The sequence below is a fragment of the Triturus cristatus genome, chromosome 4_1 (genome assembly GCF_964204655.1).
Source record: "Triturus cristatus chromosome 4_1, aTriCri1.1, whole genome shotgun sequence".
NCBI classification, from domain to species: domain Eukaryota; kingdom Metazoa; phylum Chordata; class Amphibia; order Caudata; family Salamandridae; genus Triturus; species Triturus cristatus.
Genome location: NC_140585.1, coordinates 1,060,547,843 through 1,060,573,731, shown reverse-complemented (window position 1 = coordinate 1,060,573,731; position 25,889 = coordinate 1,060,547,843).

Below are 25,889 nucleotides of genomic sequence, written 5' to 3'. Positions count from 1 at the left end.
TAACGAAAAATATGGCTGATACCTCTGGGAATATTTTGTCTTTACGAGAAAAAACATTTCCAAGATGGCCATGTTCTTCACGATGCATGTGCATACACATGAGAAGCCGTTTTGAAACAGGCTGTCTGAAAGGAAAACACACTCCTATATAGTAGCCAGTGCATGGACATGCACAGTGACATCACAATGCATGCGTACATGTTATTAGACCCCATTGGGCATTTTATTTGTTTTTGGTAAGTTTCATTTAACCTTCCAGATGGCCTATGGACAATTTTGAATGGTAAATTAAATTACAAAAAGACTAAGTGCAGGTGGGAAAAAAAGGATGAGTACACCAGTACCAGGAACTAGTGGGCGAATGAAAGGCAAAGAAAGAGCAGGGACCCACGGGAGCACAATAAAGGAAGCTAGTGAAGGAAACAACACACACAGCAGAGAGGTGGGGAAAATGTAAAGTATAACAAGTGTGCAAAGGAGAGCGAGAGGAAAAAACATTCACTCCCATGTAGTGCTGAAAAAAAAAGATAAACAGTGGGCTGATCTGAAGCACTTTCTAAGTATTACTACTGGAGCAGCGTAATTTTGGCTCCACCTCTCCATGTTTGACTAGGCCTCATATATGTTTACATATGACCTTATGTATTCGTGTGTCTTATCATTATTAATGTCATACGGTACACCTAAAGAGAGAGAAATAGAGCATTTACTGTGTAATCTCGACATTTATACAAGGGTGCATATTAACGTTTTCATTACAGTAACGTCGAATTGCAGTTCTCATATTTTTCTGCATATGTGTGGTTTGAATGTCAATTCATATATATTCGCTTACTCATTTGAATAATACTCTGCATTTATTTTATATCTGTAAACGTATCCATTTGAATAGTGCTCTACATCTATATTATAACCATATATGTATCTGTGATCCTGCATTTAAACATGTACTGAAATGCTTGTCACTTTAAGTTGACTAAAGGTTTCAAGCATTTGTATTTCTTAATGTTTAAACTTCAGCGCGAACGTTTTGCTTTGGATGCAATGTTTTTCTCTCCTCTGCAGGTGCAGTCATATGATCTCATGAATAGAGAAAGGCACACTGTGTGAAAGAGATAGTGAGGTTTGGGAGGAGTACTTTTGGCAAGGATGGGAGGCCTAGTGTGTGTAGATGTGCGTGAAAGTGGATTAAAACGGGTCAGTTAGTCCTAGTCAATATTTATTCATGAGGTAAACTGCCTGATTAAAATGGTGTTGAGTGGCTATGTACTAGAGATAAGGTGTCTAATCGTGTAGCTCTACTCTAAGGATCAACATGTTTCATGCCTTATTAGTCGCCGCCAGGAACCCGGTTCCTGGCGGCAGGGTAGGTGACATAGCCTGGCGTGACTTCACGCGGGACCCAAACGGTGTCCATTTTATGTTACCCCCAGGACTGTTGCTAGTAATCCTAAGTAACAGGCCAGGTCACGGACCTGAGAACGTGGTATGTAGAGCACACTTAACCACGTAGTGTAGATAGGTTTGTTTTCTGATCCTGAAGAAGTGCCCAGATCCTCCTGACTAATAAGGCATGAAACATGTTGATCCTTAGAGTAGAGCTACACGACTAGACACCTTATCTCTAGTACATAGCCACTCTACACCATTTTAATCAGGCAGTTTACCTCATGAATAAATATTGACTAAGACTAACTGACCCATGTTAATCCACTTTCACTCACATCTACACACACTAGGCCCCTCACCTCCATGCACCAACCAGCAGGAACAAAAGATCCCCGATAAAGAGCCCCGGTTCGGGAACCCGTCAGGTATTGCAGCGCTGACCTGACAAGGGGCAAGCTCATATGATGAAGCATGACACCTAGTTCGTTGGGTGTGTGAGAGCTCTAGTTCCACCAAGGGAACTTCCCCCCTCCCTTCTCTTCCCTTGGTTAAAATCGGGAGTAAGTGGAGGACTAGATTTTCCTCACTTGTCATTCGCTCCCCTTGTACCTCTTCTACGTGTCAGAGGAACTTTGTACCCCGTTTGTATACAGTCTCTTTGGGCTTGTACACTGGACCTCGTTAAACCAGCCCACCCTGTCCCCCCCTTTGGAACACATTATTCCTTTGGTTCCAATGAATGTGAGCTGCCCTTGTGATGCAAATGTAGACCAAATGGCAAATCAGTCCAGATTCGGGCTTTTGGAGTAATTTCAGGGGTTGCCAGATTTGGTATTGATCACTTGGGAGCAACTCCTGAATATGAATAGTAGCACACCCAGAGAAAGACCATAATCAAAGGCTTCCGAATTGCCACATATACTCAATGTTCAGGAGCTGAACAGATGGCTGAAGATTCTCAATGCCACCTTGAATGAAAGTGGAAGTAAAGAAATGAGTCAAGGAATGATCAGGTCATCATTGAAAGTGAATTTTGTGAATGTAGCTAAATTAAAATTTGAATTAGATGAGATGATAAGCTGAAGTCTTGAATTGGCTCAGATAGATACTTATCAACAAAATGAGTTTTTGTTTATCAGCAAGGATGTTATCAGGAGAGCAAGACAAGCCCATGATAAATTATCTGAAATAGCTCAGAAATATAAAGTAGTGAGTGGACAAAGTCTTCACTAAAGAGCCACAGGCTCTGCTTTTGTGATCAAGATTTAGAAAATATGAGAATACCTGGGCTTAAAATGCTAATTGGGGAATTAATTCACAGCATTTGGATTTGGAGTGTGTTGGATAAGTGGGAAGTTAAGAGGTCAAAAAAGAAAAGTCCCAAAAGATCAATTGGGGAGGAGTGATCTTGCGTCATTCACTAATGATTTCCCTAGGTTGAGAGAGAAAACTGTGAATGGCACAAACAAGTTGAATGGTTTGTGAAAATTTCGAAGGTTTTGTGGACTGATATGAATACTCTATTTGATATTGTGGTTCCAAGTGATTTGTGGACAGCATGTAAAAAAGTCACAGAGTGGCCTGAAAGAGAACCAGTGAGAGGCCCTTTGACTAATGGTCCGTCACCCATAGTAATGAGAAAGTACAACCAGATGATCAACTTGGCTGAAGTCTAAAGTGTCGTCCCAAGATATTGACTGGGTCAAGATTGATCAAATGACCCAGGAACCCAAAGAGATGATTCATGCATATTATGAGAGATTGTTACAAGCATTTAAACAGTAGAGTGGAATAGAAACATTGAAGCCTAAAGATATGGGACATTTTGTGCCTAGGTTTATAACAGGATTGAGGCCTGAGATTAGCATGATGATTGAACACCACACGATTTGTTGGTAGAATAAGTCGATTGATGAGATATTGCGATATGCTACGTGTTGCAATGATGAGATTGCCATGAGGCAATAGAAATTGAAGGAGAAGCTCATGGTAACACAAATGAAACCTGCTTGGAAGGCAAGTCAAGGTGCACCATTTGTTGGGAATGCACCCCCTATGCAGGGAGGGTACCTGTAGGGAACTCCTGCCATGCAAGGTGGAGGTGGGTTTCAGTCACAAGGTAGAGGTCAGGTATCCCTATTAAGCCAAGTACTGGAATTAATGTAGCATCATTGAAAAAGTGCAACCCGTGCTACTACTGTAATTGGTTGTGGCATTGGAAACTGGATGTCATTTTAATCCGGCAAATCAAAGGTCAGAATCTTGGGTTTACACAGTCTCAGAACAATAATTCTATGCCATCTCAGAATGTACCCAGACTGGGGTTTCAACATTTTAATGCGCCACAAGCCCGAGTGATGCAGGTTCCACAACCCCAATGCTACAGCAAGCTGCTATTGGTCCCAGATTCATTTTGAATCAGGCTTAGAGTGTGAACCAGGATTTCTTTCAAGTTGACATTCCCTATCAGCAATGTCCTATGTTTGAGACTGTTGGTAATTTTCCAATCAGTCTGCCTGACAGTGCCTCAGAGGGGGGCAAGATTGTTTGGTTGGCACAGTCTTGGAGATAGACCAGAGTGGCCCATTTGTAGATGATGAGGTAAATGGCCACACCTTACCCTTTTTGGTTGATACAGGCCTACCCATATTGGGAAGAAGTATCCAAGTTGTTGTAGTTGCTAATCAACAAATGAGGAATCTTATTATTGAGGATGTGCCTGTAAGAATATGACATTTTGAGAATAATCATCAGTTTGTTGTTTGTGATTCAAGCCCTGTGAGTTTGTTAGGAAGAAACGTGTTGTGCAAGCTGAATTGCACAATTTACTGCACACCCAGAGGCGTGGAGTTTCAGACTCATGATAAGGATTTTGCCTTTAAAATGGTTAACCAAAATCCTGTTGTTGCATTGTACCCTATGATGACAATTGAAGAATTGCCCTTGGAACTTAGAGATACTGTTTGGTCTGGGATTTCGGATTTTTCAGTAAAGGACATTCGGCTCATTAAAGGATGTGAGCTTGTCTGTATACAGGTAAAGCCAAATGAAGATTATCCCAGAACACCTGAGTATAATTTGACCCCTGAAATGATTGATGCAACAACTCCAGTAATTGAAACAATGGTCCTACAAGGTATTTTGAAAGAGATTATGGGGAGTCCATGTAACTCACCCATTATGGGCCTGCAGAAGCCTAGTGGTAAGTACTGCTTAGTGCAGGACCTTCGTAAGATAAACAATATTGTGATTCCTTGGTGTCCTGTGGTACTGAATCCTGGTGGGATATTGTTTCAAATTCCATGTGAGGCAGAGTGGTTCCCAGCCATTGATTTGTGTCAGGCTTTCTTCTCCTAACCCTTGCCTGAGGACAGTCAGTTCCTCTTTGATTTTAGGCTCAGCAGTCATGTTTAAGCATGGTGCCAAGTTCCACTAGGGTATACGGAGAGCCCCTCTATTTTTAGCCTGATTCTTAAAAAGAATTTGGAGTCTTTGGTTACGCCCTGTAACTCTACCCTGGTACAGTATATTTACGACCTGCTGGTTGCGTCAAAAACTTGGAAAGCTTGCAAAACGGACACTATTGCATTGTTGAACCATTCGGCTGAGAAGGACATAATGTGTCCCCCAGCAAGCTGCAGTACTGTTTGAATGAAGTCTTGTATCTTGGTCATCATATTGAGAAAGGAGTCTGAAAGGTGACACAGGAAACAATCTTGGTGATTTTGCAAATGAAACCGCCAACAACCCACAAAGAGGTCGGGATGTTTTTGGAGAATGGTAGGTGTTGGAAAGTGGGTTACTGGTAGGGGCAAATGTAGGTCTGCCACTGGCAATAAGGCCACTAACATATGGTAAGACTCAGCATAGGTCTTAGAAAATTATTCCTATGCTCAACCCTTGGTAATGTGGCTGTGAGCAGACAAGCTTCATTTCAAAGACAGGTATGTAAAGCATTTAAAAACACCAATTCAGTAAATAATTAAGACACAACACAAAATAAAAATCCAACACCAATTTATAAAAATAGGTCATATTTTTATCTTTTAAATGACACCAAAGGAAAAAGAATCTACTGTAGGCAACCAGAGATATGAATTTTTAAAGATTAGTCACTTTCTAGTGCTTAGAAACCAACAGTGCCCCTTTTAGTCATGTTGTTTTCTCTGACAGGGACACACCTTTAGAAATTGCTCTGGAGAATTTCTCACCACTGTGTGTGACGCCTTCTCCAGCAGGCGGGGTCCAGTTAGAACTCATTCCTGTAGTTCTGCTTGCGGGCCCCAAAGTATCCAACACCCAATCCAAGGTTCTGGAATCTCCAAGAGGGTCCTTGAAAGTGTGAAACTTCAATTCCGCAATCCACTTTAACAAAACCCTTACAAATCCACTGGTACTCCAGGCTGGGTATTCTTTGTGGGGATGTCCAGGTGAGCTCTGTTAACCTATAGCTTGCAGGGAGTCCACTCTTTAGTCCTTTTGAAGCAGGTTTGATCCACAGGGCTGTAGTTTCCAATGGTGCAAAAAGGCGCATACTCAGAGTCCTGGCCTTTGGAAAAGCACTTCAAAATCTTCAGCGCAGACAGACCCTTCTGAATCTCTTCAGTTTCAAGCAGCTGATCTGGAGGGCTCTGTCCCTCTCAGATACTTATTCCAAGTTATCTGGGTCATGCAGGAAGTCACTTCTGACCAATGGGAGCAGGGTAACTCCTCAAAGTTATGACCACATCCTGTAGGGTGCGGCATTATTTTGTCCCAGAGTGCATCAAATCTTACAAATCCATAATGGCTGATTTTCCAGCAAGGAGGTAAGAGCTGGCTAAACACACCCCCTAGGATGGCTTATTTCCATAGACTCTCCCCCTACCATCTGCACATACCTTCCCTAATCCTAGGTCTGGTGGGGGTCAAAAGTGTAAAGTGGAAACTGACACTGTGGCCATCCCTCTGCCTTTGAAGACCATGGTTTAGGACTCCTCCCCCTTGCCTGGCATTCCTATGGAACATCACACTGCTCTCCCAGCAGAGCTGGTTAACCCCGGGGGCTCTTTATCACCTCTTCAAGGCAGCCTGTCTAATCCACTTAACTCTGACCAATCATGGCAGACCACTGGAAGGCTGGTTTTGGACTTACAAACAAGAAAGTCTTATAACTTCTTGTATGTATACTTTAGGAGAAATTCAACAATGTGATATTGTTGTATTTGTTAATACCATTCTGGGAAGTCTTTGAAGGGCCTTTCTATCCCTCTCCTATCAAGAGTTATTAATCAATAACTTTCTACCATGTTAACCTATGTAACTGGGGATTTGCAATGGGAAAAATGACTTGGGCCATTTTTCCAGCACCAGGACTTACAAAAACATATCTTATAAGTACTTGCCTTATATCTACAGGAACCCCCCCATGTGCAACTAGGGGAGACTTTAAGGGTCCTGAATCTGTAGAAATATTGCAGATCCTTCTTCCCCAGTGCTCCTAGCATCAAAGTCGAATTTGAGCAGCACTTTACCACAATGTGGGGAGTGAAATGTGAAATTTCATTTTTTTCTAGGCATATAAAAACTCATTTTATAAGGGTGTACCTTATACATATTTGACCCTCCACCCCTGGGATACCTAGGGGAGATCCTGGGGGTCCCTAATATGCCAAACCATTGTAGGGTATCCATTTTTAAGTACCCCAAACACCAAAGTCGAGTTTGGACACAATTTACTTTTTTAAAGCAGTCCTGGCACCCCGGGCTGCTTTTAAACTGACCTCAGGCTTCAGCAGTGGACACATGCAAGTACAAAATAGCCTCTGGACTCTAAACTGCCATGCCTCAGGGTACTGGGGACTTCTAGGTAGTTTAAATCCCCCTGCCCTATTATATACTAGGGACTTATAGGGTAGGTCATGCCAATCACAGGGGTACCCCACCATACCATTGTGTACCCTAGTGTATGTAGGTGTTTTATCAAATTCTAATGTGTTTCCTTCAGCATAGCACTGGCCCTGGTTAGGCAGAGCCCAGAGTCAGTCAGAGTCAGTTACCACCAGCATCTGTCAGCAAAAAGTTGGGGAGGTGCTCAGGGCACAGGATGACTTTGCAACATAGCCCCCACCAAATGAATGTTGATGGGTTACTAACCTACACCCTGGTAGTCCTCTTCAGCTAAGTGGAAAAACCGGGAAAGTCCATCTGCATTGGCATGGCCAACCCCAGGTCTGTGTTCCACTGTAAAGTCCATTCCCTGTAGGGAAATGGACCACCTTAACAGCTTGGGATTCTCCCCTCTCATCTGCATGAGCCATCATAGAGGTATGTGGTTAGTTTGAACACGAAAGTAAGTCCCAAACAAATATGGTCTCAACTTTTTCAGGGACCACACCACAGCAAAAGTCTCTCTCTCAATGGCACTTCACCTCTGCTCTCTGGGAAGAAACCTCCTGCTAATAAAGGCAACTGGCTGATCAAGGCCCCCTTCATTTAGCTGTGACAACACTGTCCCAATCCCTTGCTCTGAAGCATCTGTCTGAACCACAAATTATTTTGTGTAGTCAGGGGCCAGTAGCACTGGTGCTGAACACATGGCAGCTTTCAGACTGTCAAAAGCTTTCTTGGGCCTCTTTTTAGAAGTGAGGCCCCACAATGGTCCCATCATTTTGAACAAACCTTCTATAGTACCCTGTCAGTCCAAGGAATGCCCTGACCTGAGTCTGGGTAACAGGAACTGTCCAATACAAAATAGTTATAGTTTAGCTTGGAGAGGCTGTACATGCCCCCACCTACCAGGTGGCCCAGGTACACCACAGAACTCTGCCCTATTTGGCACTTGCTTGCTTTAATAGTCAGGCCTGCCTGCTGCATGGCCTGAAACACTTCCCTTAGGTGGTTTAAGTGATCCCCCAGGTAGAACTGCATACAGCTATATCATCCAGGTAAGCTGCACTGAACTGTTCCAACCCAGACAAGACCCTGTTCACCAACGTTTGGAAGGTGGCAGTTGCATTCTTTAATCCAAAGGGCATTACCTTGAACTGATAATGTTCCTCTGGAGTGGAGAATGCTGACCTCTTCTTTGCTCCATCAGTGAGGGCAATCTGCCAGTAACCTGAAGTCAAATAAAAAGTACTCAGGTACTTAGCAGCCCCCATCCTATCAATGAGCTCATCAGCTCTAGGTATAGGGTTAGCGTCAGTCTTTGTGACTGCATTCAATCCTCTGTAGTCCACACAGAACCTTAACTCCTTGAGTCCCCCCTGAGGATTAGGTTTGGGTACCAGCATCACTGGACTGGCCCATGGACTCTCAGACGGTTCAATTACCCCCAGTTCCAGCATCTTAGCAACCTCTGCTTTAATGCTGGCTCTGACATGGTCAGACAACCTGTACAGTTTAATTTTCACAGGTAGGCTGTCACCAGTGTCAATGTGGTGCACACACCACTCAGTGATGCCTGGGGTCAAAGAGAACAGGCCAGCAAACCTTTCCAGCACTTGCTTACAGTCTCTGTGCTGCTGGTCTGTCAACTTGGGAGAGAGCACAACTCCATCCACTGACCCATCTTGCACGTTAGTGGAGAGGAGGTCGGGCACAGACTCATATTCCTCCTCCACACCCTCATCAGTGACCAGTAACATGGTCATGTCTGCCCTGTCATGGTGGGGCTTCAATCTGTTCACATGCAGGACCCTATGAGGGTTTCTGGGGGTGCCAAGGTCAACCAAATAGGTAACCTCATCCTTCTTTTCTAAGATTGGATAGGGCCCACTCCACTTGTCATGGAGGGACCTGGGAGCCACAGGCTCCAACACCCACACCAATTGTCCTGGAGTATACTCAGGCATAGTAGCCTTTTGATCATACCAGTGCTTCATGAGCTCCTGGCTGGCCTCCAGTTTCCTGTTTGCCTTGTACATGTACTCTGCCATTCTAGATCTCTGGCCTAGCACATAGTCAAGCACATTGTCCTTAGCTTCTTTAAGAGGCTTCTCAAAAGACTCTCTCAGCGGGCTCAATGGCCACCTCACAGGGTGTCCAAACACCAACTCAAAGGGACTGAAGCCAACCCCTTTCTGTGGCACCTCCCTGTAGGCAAGCAGTAAGCCTGGGAGGAGAACATCCCATCTCCTCCTGAGTTTCTCTGACAACCCATTTATCATGCCCTTCAGGGTTTTGGTGAATCTCTCAACAAGACCATTTGCTTGTGGGTGATAGGGGGTGGTGAACTTGTAGTTGACACCACACTCATCCTACATAGCAGTCAGAAAGCTGGACAGGAAGTTAGTGCCCCTATTCGACACCACCTCTTTTGGAAAACCCACTCTGGTGAACACACCAAGCAGTGCTCTAGCCACCGCAGGAGCATCAATGGTTCTAAGAGATATGGCTTCAGGGTACCTAGTGGCATGATCAACTACCACTAAGATGTACCTATTCCCTGATGCAGTAGGTGGGTCCAGGGGACCAACAATGTCCATCCCCACCCTTTCAAAAGGAACCCCAACCACTGACAGTGGAATTAGGGGAGACTTTGTCTTGCCCCCTGCCTTGCCACTGGCCTGACAGGTGACACAGGGGCTGCAAAACTCCTTTACCTTTTCAGACATATGGGGCCAGTAGAAATGGTTCACCAAGCGGTTCCATGTCTTTGTCTGTCCCAAATGTCCTGCCAAGGGGATATCATGACCCAAAGTCAGGAAGAACTCTCTGTCCTTTTGGGGCACCACCAACCTCATGGTGGCCCCCTCCTTGAAGTTTCTGGCCTCAGTATAAAGCAGTCCATCTTCCCTGTAGAGTTTGTGAAACCCACGGTCATCCCCCTCCGCTTGCCTAGAAGCAATCCCCCTGAAGCTCTCAAGTGTGGGACAGTCTCGCTGTCCCTTACTGAACTCCTCTCTGGAGGGTCCACCTGCTCCTGTCAGTTCTGCCAAATCTGACAGCTCTGGCAGGGATGGAGTCCCTCCCTCAGAAGCCAGATCCTCACTATCAGGGTTAGACTCTTCCTGCACCTCTGGAGTTCCCTGGGTTGGCTCACCAGGCCCAGTGCACTTGTTCTTGGATGCTTGGCCCTTTGTTACAGGGTCCAAGTGTCCAGCCCCTCCTTTCTGGCTAGTCGGTGACCTAGTCACAACACATACCTACTCAGGGAGCTCCAATATATTCATATGGAGTCCTCTCTCCACCTCTGACCACTGAGAGGCTTCAAGATCATTGCCCACTAAACACTGGACTGGGAGCACCTTTGACACATCTACCTTCATAGGGCCTGTCACACCTCCCCATTCCAAATCCACCACAGCCATAGGATGGAGTTTGGTAGTGCTGTCTGCATAAGTTACCTGGTGAAACTCACCAGGTAGCAACCTCCCTGGAGGCACCAGCTCATCCAGGACCATAGTTACACTAGCCCCCGTGTCTCTGATAGCCTCAACCTCAGTCCCATTCACTTTAGGCCTCTGCCTGTACTTGTCCGTGTTTGGAGGTAAGGCAGCAAGGGTTGCAATTATCACTCCACCCAGGGACACTAAGGTTGCTTCCGCCACCTGACTATCCCTCTTTGGGACAGCACTCTCCACCCCTACACTTACACAGGCAATCCCTGCGGATGGTCCCTTGGGGGGAGCTTCTTGGTTGCAGACAGCATCTCCCTGTTTGTGCCCTGGCTGGTTACAGTCAAAGCACTTTCCCACTTTTGAGGGATCAAAGAACCTACCATTCTTTCCCTGATTACACTTCCCTTTAAATTTGGGTTGGCTCGGGGCCACCCTCCTTGTGCAGGTTTTTGTGGATCTTTGGAGGACTCCTTCTGTTATGACCTTCCTTTCCCTGGGCATTCCCCTTGGGGAGGGACCTGTCCTTCTTTCTTCTGGTCACCCCCCTGGTGCTGAATGGAAACCCAGATTCTCACCCACTCATCAGCTGCTTCCACCAGCTCTCTGAGGTCTGTCAGCTTAAAGTCCACTAGATACTGGCGTAACTTCTCTTCTGCACAATGAGTCCAAATATGTTCTTTCAAAAACAAACTATACAATCCCTCATATAAGTCAACTGTGTTACCAACAATCCAGCCTTCCAGTGCCTTCACTGTAATGTCCACAAAGTCTGCCCAAGACTTTGAACTCAATTTCTGGGTGCCTCTAAACCTCACCCTATACTGCTCTGGAGTCAGACCAAATCTCTCGACCAAGCATGCCTTCACCTGCTGGTATGATTCTGCATCCTCTCCCTTCAGTATCAATAGCCTATCCCTCCCAGCTACTGGAATCAACTCACACAGGAGTGTACCCCAATACCTAGAGTGGACCCTACTCATTTTAAGGGCCCTCTCAAAAGCTGCTAGCCACCTGTCAATGTCACCCCCCTCAGTGTAATTGGGCACTATACCCTTGGGAAGTTTAGGATCAAATACACCACCCCTGGACATTTCAAAATCGTCATCATTTTCACTGCCACCATTTCTTTTCAACTCCTCCTCCCTCTCCCATCTCTTCTCAGCCAATTCCAGTTTCCTCTGCTCCAAAGCTATCAAAGTTAATTGAGCCTTAAGCTGTCTCTCTGCAAGGGACAGTGGTGTTTCCTGAGTAAGGGACTCTTCCCCTCTCCCACCACCTGGAATCATATGGCTAACACTAGAAAAAATGGAAAAGGCATCATCCTCACCGCCCTCTGGGATGAGGTTGGGGGGACTCACCCTCCATCCCCCCTTGAGTCTCCTCAGCTACCCCAGCCCAGGCCGTTAGGGACTTAAGCAACACTGTCTTCTTATTTTTGTTGGAAGCAGGCAACCCCCTAAGCCTACACTGTACCCTAAAATCAACCACTGCGAACTGGGACAGTTTAGCAAAGCCCAGCTCCATAGTCCCCTAGTTTTGGGTCACAATAACTAGGCACAGCAGATTTAGAACAATTTGGAAATAATCAAAACAATGGATTAAAAACAGTTTAGTCCAAATGCCAAAAATCAAACTCAAACGTTTTGTTCTAGGGCAATTTAGAGGATTTTTACAATCTTAATTCACTTTACTGAAAGGTATACACTTTAAATGAAAGTTCTCATCCACACCGCTGAGCACCAAATGTTGGAAAGTGGGTTATTGGTAGGGGCAAATGTAGGTCTGCCACTGGCAATAAGGCCACTAACACATGGTAGGACTCAGCATAGGTCTTAGAAAATTATTCCTATGCTCAACCCTTGGTAACATGGCTGCGAGCAGACAGGTTTAACTTCAAAGACAGGTATGTAAAGCATTTAAAAACACCAATTCAGTAAATAATTAAGACACAACACAAAATAAAAATCCAACACCAATTAATAAAAAAGGTAATACTTTTATCTTTTGAATGACACCAAAACGAAAAAAAATCCACTGTAGGGAACCAGAGATATGAATTTTTAAAGATTAGTCACTTTCTAGTGCTTAGAACCCAACAGTGCCCCATTTAGTCATTTTGTTTTCTCTGACAGGGACACACCTTTAGAAATTGCTCTGGAGAATTTCTCACCACTGAGTGTGCCGCCATCTCCAGCAGGCGGGGTCCAGTTAGAGCTCCTTCCTGAAGTTCTGTTTGCGGGTCCCAAAGTATCCAACACCCAATCCAAGGTTCTGGAATCTCCAAGAGGGTCCTTGAAAGTGTGAAACTTCAAATCCGCAATCCACTTGAACAAAACCCCTACAAATCCACTGGTACTCCAGGCTGGGAATTCTTTGTGGGGATGTCCAGGTGAGCTCTGTTAACCTGTAGCTTGCTGGGAGTCCACTCTTTAGTCCTTTTGAAGCAGGTTTGATCCACAGGGCTGTAGTTTCCAATTGTGCAAAAAGGCGCAAACTCAGAGTCCTGGCCTTTGGAAAAGCACTTCAAAATCTTCAGCGTAGAAAGACCCTTCTGATTCTCTTTAGTTTCAAGCAGCATATCTGGAGGGCTCTGCCCCTCTCAGATACTTATGCCAAGTTCTCTGGGTCATGCAGGAGGTCACTTCTGACCAATCGGAGCAGGGTAACTCCTCAAAGTTATGACCACATCCTGTAGAGTGTGTCATTATTTTGTCCCAGAGTGCATCAAATCTTCCCAATCCATAAGGGCTGCTTTTCCAGCAAGGAGGTACGAGCTGGCTAGACACCCCCCTAGGATGGCTTATTTCCATAGACTCTCCCCTACCATCTGCACATACCTTCCCTAATACTAGGTCTGGTCAAAAGTGTAAAGTGGAAACTGACACTGTGGCCATCGCTCTGCCTTTGAAGACTGTGGTTTAGGACTCCTCCCCCTTGCCTGGTATTCCTATGGAACAGCACACTGCCCTCCCAGCAGAGCTGGTTAACCCCAGGGGCTCTTTATCATTTCTTCAAGGCAGCCTGGCTAATCCACTTAACTCTGACCAATCAGGGCAGACCACTGGAAGGCTGGATTTGGACTTACAAACAAGAAAGTCTTATAACTTCTTGTATGTACACTTTAGAAGAAATTCAACAATATGATATTGTTGGATTTGTTAATATCATTCTGGGAAGTCTTTGAAGGGCTTTTCTATCCCTCTCCTATCAAGAGTTAATAATCAATAACTTTCTACCATGTTAACCTATGTAATTGGGGATTTGCAATGGGAACAATGACTTGGGCCTTTTTTCCAGCACCAGGACTTACAAAAACATATTTTATAAGTACTTGCCTTATATCTACAGGGACCCGACCCCATGTGCAACTATGGGAGACTTTAGGGGTCCTGAATCTGTAGAAATATTGCAGATCCTTCTTCCCCAGTGCTCCTAGCATCAAAGTCGAATTTGAGCAGCACTTTACCACAATGTGGGGAGTGAAATGTGAAATTTCATGTTACCCAGGCATATAAAAACGAATTTTATAATCGTGTACCTAATACATATCTGACCCTCCACCCCTGGGATACCTAGGGGGGACCCTGGGGATCCCTAATATGCCAAAACATTGTAGGTTATCCATTTGTAAGTGCCCCAAACACCAAAGTCGAGTTTAGGCACAATTTACTTTTTGAAAGCAGTCCTGGCACCCAGGGCTGCTTTTAAACTGACCTCAGGCTTCAGCAGTGCACACATGCAAGTGCAAAAAGAGCTGTTGGCCTCTAAACTGCCATGCCCCAGTGTACTGGGGACTTCTAGGTAGTTTCAATACCCCTGCCCTATTATATACTAGGGGATTATAGGGTAGGTCATGCCTATCACAGGGGCCCCCCACCATTGTGTACCCTAGTGTATGTAGGTGTTTTAACTGTATTCTAATGTCTTTCCTTCAGCATAGCACTGGCCCTGAGCCTGGTTAGGCAGAGCCCAGAGTCAGTCAGAGTCAGTTACCACCATCATTAGTCAGCCAAAAGTTGGGTGGGTGCCCAGGGCACAGGATGACTGCAACAGTAAGTTACTGTCACCAGTGGATAGCCAACTTTTCCCTAGTGGCCAAGTATATACTGAGGCTGACACACAAAGATGTGTCAGATCTGGTGCCCTAGGACATTGATTGTTTGGTTGCCTTCCTAGAGTCCCGAGAAAGCCTCTGCTGTGCCCCAGCACTAGGAATGTTTGATTAAAACAAAGTGTTTTCCCTTATTTGCAATGAGAACGAGGATTGTACTCTCTCATTGCTTACACAAATACATGGAAGTGCCTATAGACCTGTGGCTTAGTTTTCAGCTATTTCAGATCCAGTAGCGGCGGTGATGCCCTGATGTCTTAAATCTGTGGCTGTTGCAGTTGGCAGCATATAGAGATGTGAAGGCATTGTCATGGGTCATCCTTTAATGGTGTATGTGCCTCACTCTGTGGAAACACTGTTAACACACACTCATGCACAGCATTTGACAAACAGCTGGCTGACCCAGCTTGAGCAGATCATACTGATGGCTAAAAATGTAACTCTAAAAAGAAGTTGTGATTGAATCCTGTTGCCTCTTCCTGAAATCGACAGTGATGAAAATAAAGTGGAGTAAGACTGTCTCAATGTCACTGAATTGTGCATCAAGCCAAGGCCAGATGTACAATATGAGCCACTACCTGAATCTAGTCTTGCGTTGTTTGTGGATGGTTTGTATTTGTGAGACCATGATGAAAAGTTACGAGCTGCTTATGCAGTTTATACAGTTTCAAGAGTAGTAGAGCTTTGTGGCTCCAGGGAGTGTTTCAACACAAGTGACTGAATTGATTGCTCTTACTAGAGCATGCTGTGGCAGACCAGCAGAGAGTGACCATTTTCACTCATAGTCAGTATGGCTTTAGTGTCGTTCATGATTTTGGACAGTTATGGTCCCAGAGGGGGTTTATGACCTCCTCGGACTCACCCATTCGGAATGGGGAGCAAGTCTGGAAACTCCTTGAAGCATTGCAGATGCCTGCATAAATTGCTGTCGTTAAGTGTGTGGGGGACAATTATGTGACCGCTGGCAACAGATATGCAGATGAAGTTGCCAGATACTGTGCTTTCAATGCCTGTACCTTTAATGGAGAGTATACAAATGAGTGAACAGATGAGACCAACTACAACCTTTTGTTAACTACAGTTGATACTTTGGAGGAAGTCAAGAAGCTGCAGGACGAAGTGTCAAGGGCAGAACAGGATAGTTGGGTCAAAGCAGGTTATGACTGGCTCTTTAGGCAGACTTGGTTCAATCAAGGTTTAGGTTAATGACTGAAGCAGTTGCCGCAGATGTGTTGTGTGTTAACAGAATAATGTGGGGAAGAGAACTGCAGTAAAACTGAGTCACATAAGAGGGAAAGCTGGTCCTTTCAACAGAATGCAGTTGGATTTCATTGCGATGCCTGTGTGCAATGAATTGAGGTACAAGTTGGTTGTAGTGTGTATCTTCTCATGATGGATTGAGGCATACCCCACAAGAAGGAACAACAGTCTTACAGTAGCAAAGTTCTTGTTAAGGCAGTTAATACCCATATTTAGCTTACCAGCTTCTTTGAAATCTGACGGGGGCACGCACTTCAGCAATGAGATCCTGAGGATGCTGTGCACTGCTTTACAAGTTGAACAAAAACTGATTTTATACCTAAAGACCTGAGACTTCGAGTCTGGTGTAGCAGGTCAATGGGACTTTGAAATCCAGGTTTGGAAAAGTGTGTGCTTCTATGTCTTTAAGTGGCCTTATGCTTTCCCGCTGTGTTGATGAGTCTCCTCAGCACACCTGATAGAAGGACAGGAATGTCCCCTCATGAAATCATTATGGGTACGGTAATGAGATAGCCAGTTGTGCCTCCAAATGTGCTTGTGAACATTACTGATGATTTGATACTGGATTACTGCAAAGGACTAGCTGATGTGGTGCATTCTGTGTGTCATCAGGTTGAAGCTGCCACAGCCGTGTCTCACCAGGAGCAGTGCCTTGACCTCAGCTCCGGTGACAGAGTCCTGGTGAAAAAACACATCTGAAAGAGTTTTATGGAGCCTCGCTGGCGTGGGCCATTCCAGGTCACCCTTTTCAACACGACTGCTATGAAGTGATGAGGTCCCCCCAACAGGGTGCATGCTGCCCATACTCGCAGCGTTCCAAGCCCCCTTGATAGTATAACAGCACCTCTCCCATAAGTGCCAGTGGTGGCAGAGAGACCATGGGAGCAGGTTAGTCAAGCTGTAGGGGACCAGCAGGCACCAGAAACAACACTTATTCGGCCTGAGAGGGACTTGAAGAGTCGGTTGTTGAAACTTAAGAAGGAGAGGCTAGTCCTGTGGGTGGATGGAGCCAGGCTCAGACCCCAACGAAAGGCCTACTGCTGTGGAACCACGAGTGGCTGCAGGAGAACATTGGCCGAGAATGTAGGAGATGGGGAGGCTGGTCCCACAGGAAGAAGGTGACCCCCAGTCATCCCTGAGGAGACTGCGGAGCCTGAGGATTGTGATCTGAGTGTTGGAGGTAGAGAAGGAGCTGCATTCAGAAGGCCAAAGCGAGCAAGAGTGCCCTGTCAGAGGTACTCTTCCCATGAATGGAATTACTTCCTTGCAAATGACAGATAGAACGAGTTCTTGGAATTTAGGGATCACTGTGACAGTTCAATTGAAGCTTTGGGAACTTGCTATCCAGTTCGACCTTACCTTTGAACTTCCTTTGTTAGTGAAATTGAGTGCCTTGAGACATCGTATTCTGGCTATGGTCAAGTTTAAATTAATGGATGCAAATGTGTTTCCAGTGCTAGTCGAAACACTTCATTCTGGAACTGATTGTTAACTAACATGGACCGTTCGTTATTAGAGCCATTTAAATAGACTTTGTCAGGAAGAAAGGAGAGTACCGAGGCCCGAGGCAGCTGAAGGAGCCTAAGGTTGTCCTGTAGAACAACACGGAGTAGAGCTAAGGAAGACTCATGAAGACCTTTGTACATATTCTTGTTACATATCGTTTGAACTGTGGTTTTTCTGCTTGCACAGGTGGAACCCAACAGGGAAGCCCCTATAGCTGCTGCATTCCACCCGAGGATTTAGATTCCAATAACGAAATGGAAGGCAATTGTAATACTAATAGACAGAAATACATCACAACAGGCACACTAATAGTTGTAGTTGTAGTACTAATTCTAATGCTTACAGGGTTTTATACAGCTACATATAGGTTAGTAGAGATCAAACCTACTGTTGCTCCTACTACACCTTATCCTACTGATAGTAACACCCAGTAGTGGAGGGTTAAGAAATCGCACACAGATCTATCGAGGAGAGATTTTTCTTTAAATGCTTATTTTACATTGCTTTGTGAATACATTGACACTGTGAATGCGAGTGATTGCCACATTTGGACTCAGTTGCCTGCTTACCCTGCAGAGGGTATTACCTACCACCATATTCCTTTGACATTTGGCATTCCCTGTAGTCTTTTACTAAGCTTACTCTATAGACAGGGTTGTTTCCAATATTATTGAGACATTTGCATAAGAATCCTTATTTTAAAGGTGCAGAGATTGCAGGCAAATATTTTGCATCTGTTTAGTCACTAGACACTTCATATGCACACAGGTATAATTTGGCTTGTTCAATGTCAGAGGTGGAGAAGAAATTCTCAAATTTAGTGGGAGACAGAAGAAGAGATCTACAATCCAAATCTGAAACTGACAAAGATCTTAAGAGACACCACAGGTGGAATAGTGAAGAGATTGAACATCAGGTCAAAGGAAACGTGCCCGCCTTAACCATAGATTGGCAACATAAGAAAAATCTATATATACACGTTGATCAGAGTCATATAGACCTGTTATTTTTAGGGGAAAGTGAATGTTAACATTTTTTTGAGGTAATAGGAAAGAATGATCTTTTCTTGGAGGGACAGGATCCAGTGATTCCTAGAGTGCATTTTATTTGTGGACAATATGCATATTATAAGTTTGCCCATGGATCGTATCTTGGTATAGTTTTTCTGAAGATTTATTATGTGGAACATTTTAATGGTCTTGTATGGGAAACAAAACATAGAATTAGATGAGGTGTTAGTGCAGCAGAGGTAGTAGGAGATATTTTTGGTGCCAAACGAGCAAGTGTTAAGACAATGCTTTAATTAATTTCACAAAAATAAAACATATGTGCAGAATTAACGTGCAGCTTGTGTTGGAGTGGCACGAAATTTGGATGTGCAGGAATGGCAGTACAAAAACGTACTTGTTAATGTAGATCTTAAACATGCTTTAAACAGCTTGCTGAATAATGGTTTGAAAAAAAGTGCAAAGATATGCACAAAATGCTTGAAAGGCTGACCTCAGCTTAACCTTGCCTTTTAGAAGAAAGCTTGCTTGAAACTCTGTAAACTGTTTCAGTTAACATAGAAAAGAATGTTGTCTTTCGTTTTTGTGTTTTTGTGAAGTAAAAATGCTTCACAAAAAATTAAAGCATGTAAATTCACTTTAGGAATTTTTTGTTTTGATAAATGTTACCGCTCACACAGAAAACCATTCATAATTTGATCTAAGCTTTGTTTTCTTTGCTGAGAAAGGAGACACAGTATTAAAAGATGCATTGCTCATGCCATGACCTTTTCTTTTAAGATTTGTGTTTCCATTGAATGAATTTCCTGCTTAATAATCTATTTTTTTGCAGCTGATGTAATGCTTTTACACAGATTATTGTTTAGTTAAAATATATTTTACTTTATTACAAGGTTAGGAAATGTAGTGAAAAGATGGGAAACGAAGACTCGATCTAGAGATGAGCCATGTGAAGTTAGATCATTAACAAAAGTTGTAAAGGTGGAGATAAAGTATGTGTGGATGACTGAAGACGTGAGAACCAGAGAGAAATATGTGCTCCCAGGAGAATACTGATTTCTCTTTGGCTGAAGATGAGACAACAAGGCAACATGACTGTGCAACATTAATTTATACTGTCTTATAAAAGTGCATGTTCCTAGTACAGTTGAGGAAGAGAAGGACCCTTTTGCCCCTTTATCAGACTCGTACTCTATGCTTTACTGGTTGCTGATTTGCATTTGCCAATCTTTACTTACCCAATGCTGGTTTATGATTCTACTGAATCTTTTGAACCTCTCTTTATGGAAAGTTCTGCAATTATTGATTATTGATTTTGAGCTTCATGCTCTATTTTCACTCTTGCCTCTCACTTTTGAACTCTTCATGGGTTCTGATTGACACAATTTTTCACCCCATTCTTAGAATAGGGATTCTTACCTTTATGGAATGCACTAAATGCATTATTTTAATATGATCTGCTCTCACCATATTTTTTAATGGGAAACATCCATTACAACACAGTCATTACATCACACTGCTTTTACAACGCAACTGTTACAACGCAACTGCCTTTACATCGCATGCCATTACAATGCATGCCATTACAACCCATGTCACTACAACGCATGCCATTACAACACATACCATTACAATGCATGCCATTACAACGCGTTATAAGGTAAGTAATGGAGATTTATTAGTTTTAGGGTGAGTATGGATTTTAGGGTAGATGGGAATAGTAATTTTTACCCCTACACTATCCAACTTTTTCCCTACTGTTGCACTCACTGGAGTGGGAATAGTAATTTTTACTCCTACACGATTCGACACTTACCCTACAGTTGCCCTAAAAATATTATGTGTTGTAATGGTATGCATTGTAATGGTATGCGTTGTAATGGAATGTGTTTTAATGGTAGTTTTTTAAAATGCGTTGTAATGGCATGCGTTGTAAAATCATGCGATGAAATGGTAGTTACGATGTAAAAACCGCATAGTAAAAGCATGCGTTGTAATTGTTTGCGTTGTAACATCATATATTCTTTCTTTATTATCAATTCTGTAATCTGATTGATATTTGACTGATGAATAAAAAATATGAATTTTCTAAACATTTAATTAGAAAATACAACCCTTCAAAACTACTTAGAACTCTCATTATTGACTAAAATTTGGAATTGAATTTAAGATTTACTTGTGATGATGAAATAGCTCTTTTGATCTTAATACAGTGACAAAGATCCATCACCTTTGAGGAGAAATTGGTGCAGGAACGGGTCCTGATTCTGTGAATGATGGTAATTAAAAGGATGCACCATATTTATTAAAATGTTACGCAACTCCACACTATCAGTTTAATTTTGAATGATCTAAAAATGAGAAAGCTGTCCATAGTAGTGGATTAATTGCCTAATAGCACTTCAAATCATTATTGCTTGTGAATACCGAGATGGTTGTGATAAGGTCTATGGTTTTACAGAACCGTCTTGTGTTAGACCTTTAACTCACAAAAGAAGGAAGAGTCTGTAGAATGTTAAAAGTTCAGCCATGGCAGATGAAAGTAAGGATTTGTAGAAATATATTTGGGATATATCTGGGTTGACAAAAGATTTGAAAGAGTTACAAGTGAAGGGTGCTTGGAAAACCACTGGGAACTGATTTTCTGGTGTAGGGAAACAGTTTGGAAGCTTGGGAAGTGGAATTCTGGGCATCATTTTGAAACCTCTTTTGATAATTGCCATTTGTACAATATTTGTGCTTATGATCTTTAAGGGATGTAAATACATACAAGTTAGACAAGGAGTGAAGAGGAAGACCGCAGATGTAAAGTTAGAGGAGAGTCAGAGTAAATATTATGACCACATGAAATGTCTGGAGGATTCAGGGCAAAAGAAGCTCAAGACTAACCCTGGGCGGAGCTGGCGAAGTGCAACTACGCGGAGGTTCATGGAGTTGGGGGGAAACTGCATGGAATTCCGCTCCGCTCCACCACCCGCCTCTACCCCCCTAATAAAATATGAGTTAAACATAATTTAAAAAAATAAAAAATCACTTACCGGTATTGCGGCGTCTCTGGGCTACCCTCCTGCGCATGCACATTTCTCCCAAAGAAATGCGCATGCGTGCGCATTCGCAGTTCATGCAAGATGTACGGTGAAAAGGAGATGGGCAGCCCGGGGACACCACAATACAGGTAAATGATTTTTTATTCCTTTAAATTAGGTTTAACTAATATTTTATTAAGGGGGTGGAGGCAGGGGGCCAATTAGTGGGAGGGTTGGCTAACTCTGTTCCGCTGCAGAGCCGTCATTTTTTTCCCTACTCAATGTTCTCAGCGAAGCGCGGAGTGGGGAAATCGCCGCACACTCCGCTGGCGGAGCGGAGTTCTCTGCCCACGCCTACTCAAGACCACAAGGTCTTAGATGGTCCATCTGATAACGTCAGAGTGTAATCCGCAATGGTTTGATTCAGAGGTGGGACTGGAGCAGCGTAATTTTGGCTCTACCTTTCCAAGCGTGACTAGACCACATATATGTTTACATATCGCTCATGCATTCATGTGACTTAACATTATTAATGTAATGTAGTGCACCTGTACAGATACAAAAAGCGCATTTACTGTGTAATCTCGACATTCATACAAGGGTGTATATTAACGTTTTCATTACAGAAACATTGAATTGCAGTTCTCATATATAGCTTCATTTGTGTGGTTTGAATATTGTTGTCAATTCTTATATATTTGCGTACTCATTTGAAAAATACTCTGCATTTATTTTATAACTGAAAATGTATCCATTTAAATAGTACCCTACATCTATATTATAACCCTGTCTGTATCTGAAATCATGCATTTAAACGTGCACTGAAATGCTTGCAACTTTAAGTTGACCAAAGGCCTTAAGCATTTGGATTTCTTAGTGTTTAACCACCAGCATGAACATTTTGCTTTGGATGTAATGTTTTTCTCACCTCTGCAGGTGCAGCCCTGTGATCTTATAAATAGGGAAAAGCACATTGCACGAAAGAGATAGTGAGTACTTTTGGATGCCTTAAGGAGCAAAGGGAGGACTACTGTCCATGCAGAATAAGGAGATGTTCTGATTTGTGGGCCTAAGGAAAGAAGTTTTGATTGTAATTGTGAAGTTTTAATGTTTGAAGATGGAAAATAATGAGACATGTGGCATGGGATTCTCCAAGGTTCTGTTGTAGGTAAAACTGAGGATCACACTTTAGTATTATTCAGAGAGGTACAGATCTCTTTGCAACATCTCTGTTGTGTGGCCTCAGGCTATACAATATTCTTTCCCTTTCAAGAACCACTACAGAGGTTCTGTTATGCTGACACCTTTCTCTGCTATCCTGCCAAAAATAGGGTTTCTTGACCCCTATTTTAGAATAGGTTTTTTAGATTTCCTTTGACAACCTCATGTATAGGCAGGAGGATCAAAACGTTCAACCAACTCACAAGACTTTGTTTCTCATTCTCTGTATTGCAGCTATGGAATTCCTCATTTGCTTTCTGTTATTGAGGATACATTTTGACAAATGTTTTGGATATCTGAGACTGATTTATATCAGCTTGACTTTGAATTTGTAATAAACCCATGCTTAATCCCATCTTCCAACTCAGAGTTTTACTATGTGACCAAATGGGTTACACCGAAATTGTTGAATTGTAGATGACCCTAACTCCTTTTATTTCTTAGGCACATACAAACTTCCACTGAAGGGAACAACTTAGAAGGAGCCTAAATTCTATGTGTTGTCACTACTGTACGAAAAAGGTCTTTGGACAGCAGACCACTAAAGCTCTGTGCACCTGAGACCCAAAAAGAATGACCACTAGGCTCTTACATGTTAAAAAAACAAATTGAGAACCTATATTTTTCCATTTATCTTTGACACTTGAAAATATTGTACATATCAGGAAGCAATGCTTTTGTAAATATGCAGATATGCAAATTATACCAATGCTTTGTAAGAACAAATGAAGGCTGCCGATTATTGCAACAATTATTACTGTTATTTCAGCAATGCTCAAAAACACAAATGTGGTTGTGGTGAACCTCATTTCCTCAGTGCATGGGCTATTGTTTGCTATTATCTGTAACACCAATTGTGTCTAATGTTAGAAAAGAGTGGGATCTAGTCCAATTGAAAATCTGTCAACTATTATCAAGCCAGATCCCGAAACCAGGTATTCCAAGTGAGTCTTCCTGTCAGCATCACCATGCAGCGTACTGATATTGGGACCCAACAAAAGCATTCACTTGGCGCATTGTCCTAGCCTGGGAGGGGAGTGAGTGGGGGGAGATGTAATTGCAAGTGGATGATCAACTGCATTTGTCCCAATTGTGCCTTTGCTTGGATTTGTTGGAGCTCATGCTGAGCACAGCTTGAGCCTCAAAACGCCACCTTGCCCTTCGAGGGAGATAACATACATCCAGCATGTCTTTTCACAAGTTTCAAAAAGAGTGGTGTGAAAGCTTTTGTGGACTTTCCCAAGCTCAGTATGTATTTAAGAAGCATAGATCTTCTTGTGCTCTGCAAGAAAGCTAAATGTACGGGGTCACTCAGTTTCATCTTGTTTATGCCATAGAATATAAAATATGTTTTTGTCTAGTACTACTGATGAATTTCATACTGTGAAACACAGAATAATGAAAGATTGAATTTAAATCTGCATTGGTTTAAACATTTCGCCTGCAGGATACACAGGCATGTTTTAAGTGAGAAAAATACTCATTGGGCTGTTTTAAGAAGTCTGTAACTTGTAATATTCAGGTAACAAAATTGTGTCTGCAGCAAGACCATTAAACTACTGAGCTATCTTTTATAAAATAAAGATCTGTGGCCTAGGGATTTCATGCTCTGAAGTGGACACATTAACCCTCTGTGCCATTTTATGATGCCTCTAAGCTTTAGCTAGACACCACACACCTATATCAGGCATGTGCATTAGTCACCAGAGTAAAATTACTACTAGTTTACCCTGAAACCTGATTATTAAACATAGATCTCTGCTCAGTGTTTTCAAAGGGTGGATCCTGCCTATGCTCAAGACAGGAAAACCAATAAAAGGAGTTTTGAGAAGGGTCCCTAAGGATTGCACACATTTCTCACTATCAAGTACATTAACAACCAGAGTTACCATACCACTGTCATACCCTACAGCCTGCTGAATACACATAACACTGGTGTTTTAAGTGGGTATGGCCTGCAGGTACTCAGCCACTGCAAACAAGGCCACAACCCTCATGGCATAACATTTGAAAACAAATATAGAAAAATAGAACTGAGTCATGGGCTGGAAAGTGGACTTGGCTCACCAGGAGAAGGAGAGGAAGACCAACAGAAGAATAAAGATCACTAGTGGGATTGGAAGTACCAGGTGGATTAGGATCAAGAGGACCAGTGGAACATGTAGGGCACAGATTAGGAGGCCGGTGTGCACACATTGTAAATTCTTGAATTATTGGCTTGTATTTGAGACGCAGGCCTGTTTATTTTCGTTGTGAAACCTGAATGCAACTTTATCATTTGGATGCATTTAACTCTATTTTGGAGCAGAGATTATATGATGCACAGGTCATGACAACAACTAAATATTACAGGCACAGGTTATCCAGGGTAGACAATCCTTGTAGTCTAGGAGCAAGCAGTCAGTCAAAAATAAGCGAACTTAGACTGCATCAGGCTTACACCATATTTTAATCCATAGTGCAAGGGTGCCAGGGCCACCATATCAGCGATAACTGTTAGGACTTGCTCTGTGTGGCTAATAGAGGTAGCCATGCGGTGCAAGATTGAGAGGAGTCTACAGAATAATCTATTGCTGATCCTTTGTAATAACGCTAAATTACTGTAGCCCCAAATGCCTGAGACATAAAGCCCCAATGATACACATTTACTTTTATAATCCTGTGCCAGCTCACACACTGGTCTGTCTCCCAACCTAGAGGAAAAACAAAATAGGTCCTCAGTAGCACTTTCGAATTGTTGGTATCGTAACTTTAAGAGTGGTTCCCACCTTAGCTCTGAGTTAAAAAGAATGCCCAGGTAATTTAAAGATCTTATTTTAGCCAATCAAGGTTCCTACTATAAAATACTTTTTAGATTTTGTTTTGCAAGGGTCATACCTCATAATAAAGAATTTAGAAAAGTTAACCTTTATATCCAAGTCTTCCATAATTGTTACAAACAAGTCTAAAAGCATGGAATTTAGGGTCTCATTCACTTTAATTGACTAATAAATTCACAGCCCATCGAGAAGAAAATTCTATCAATTCAATTCAATTCAGTTTATTA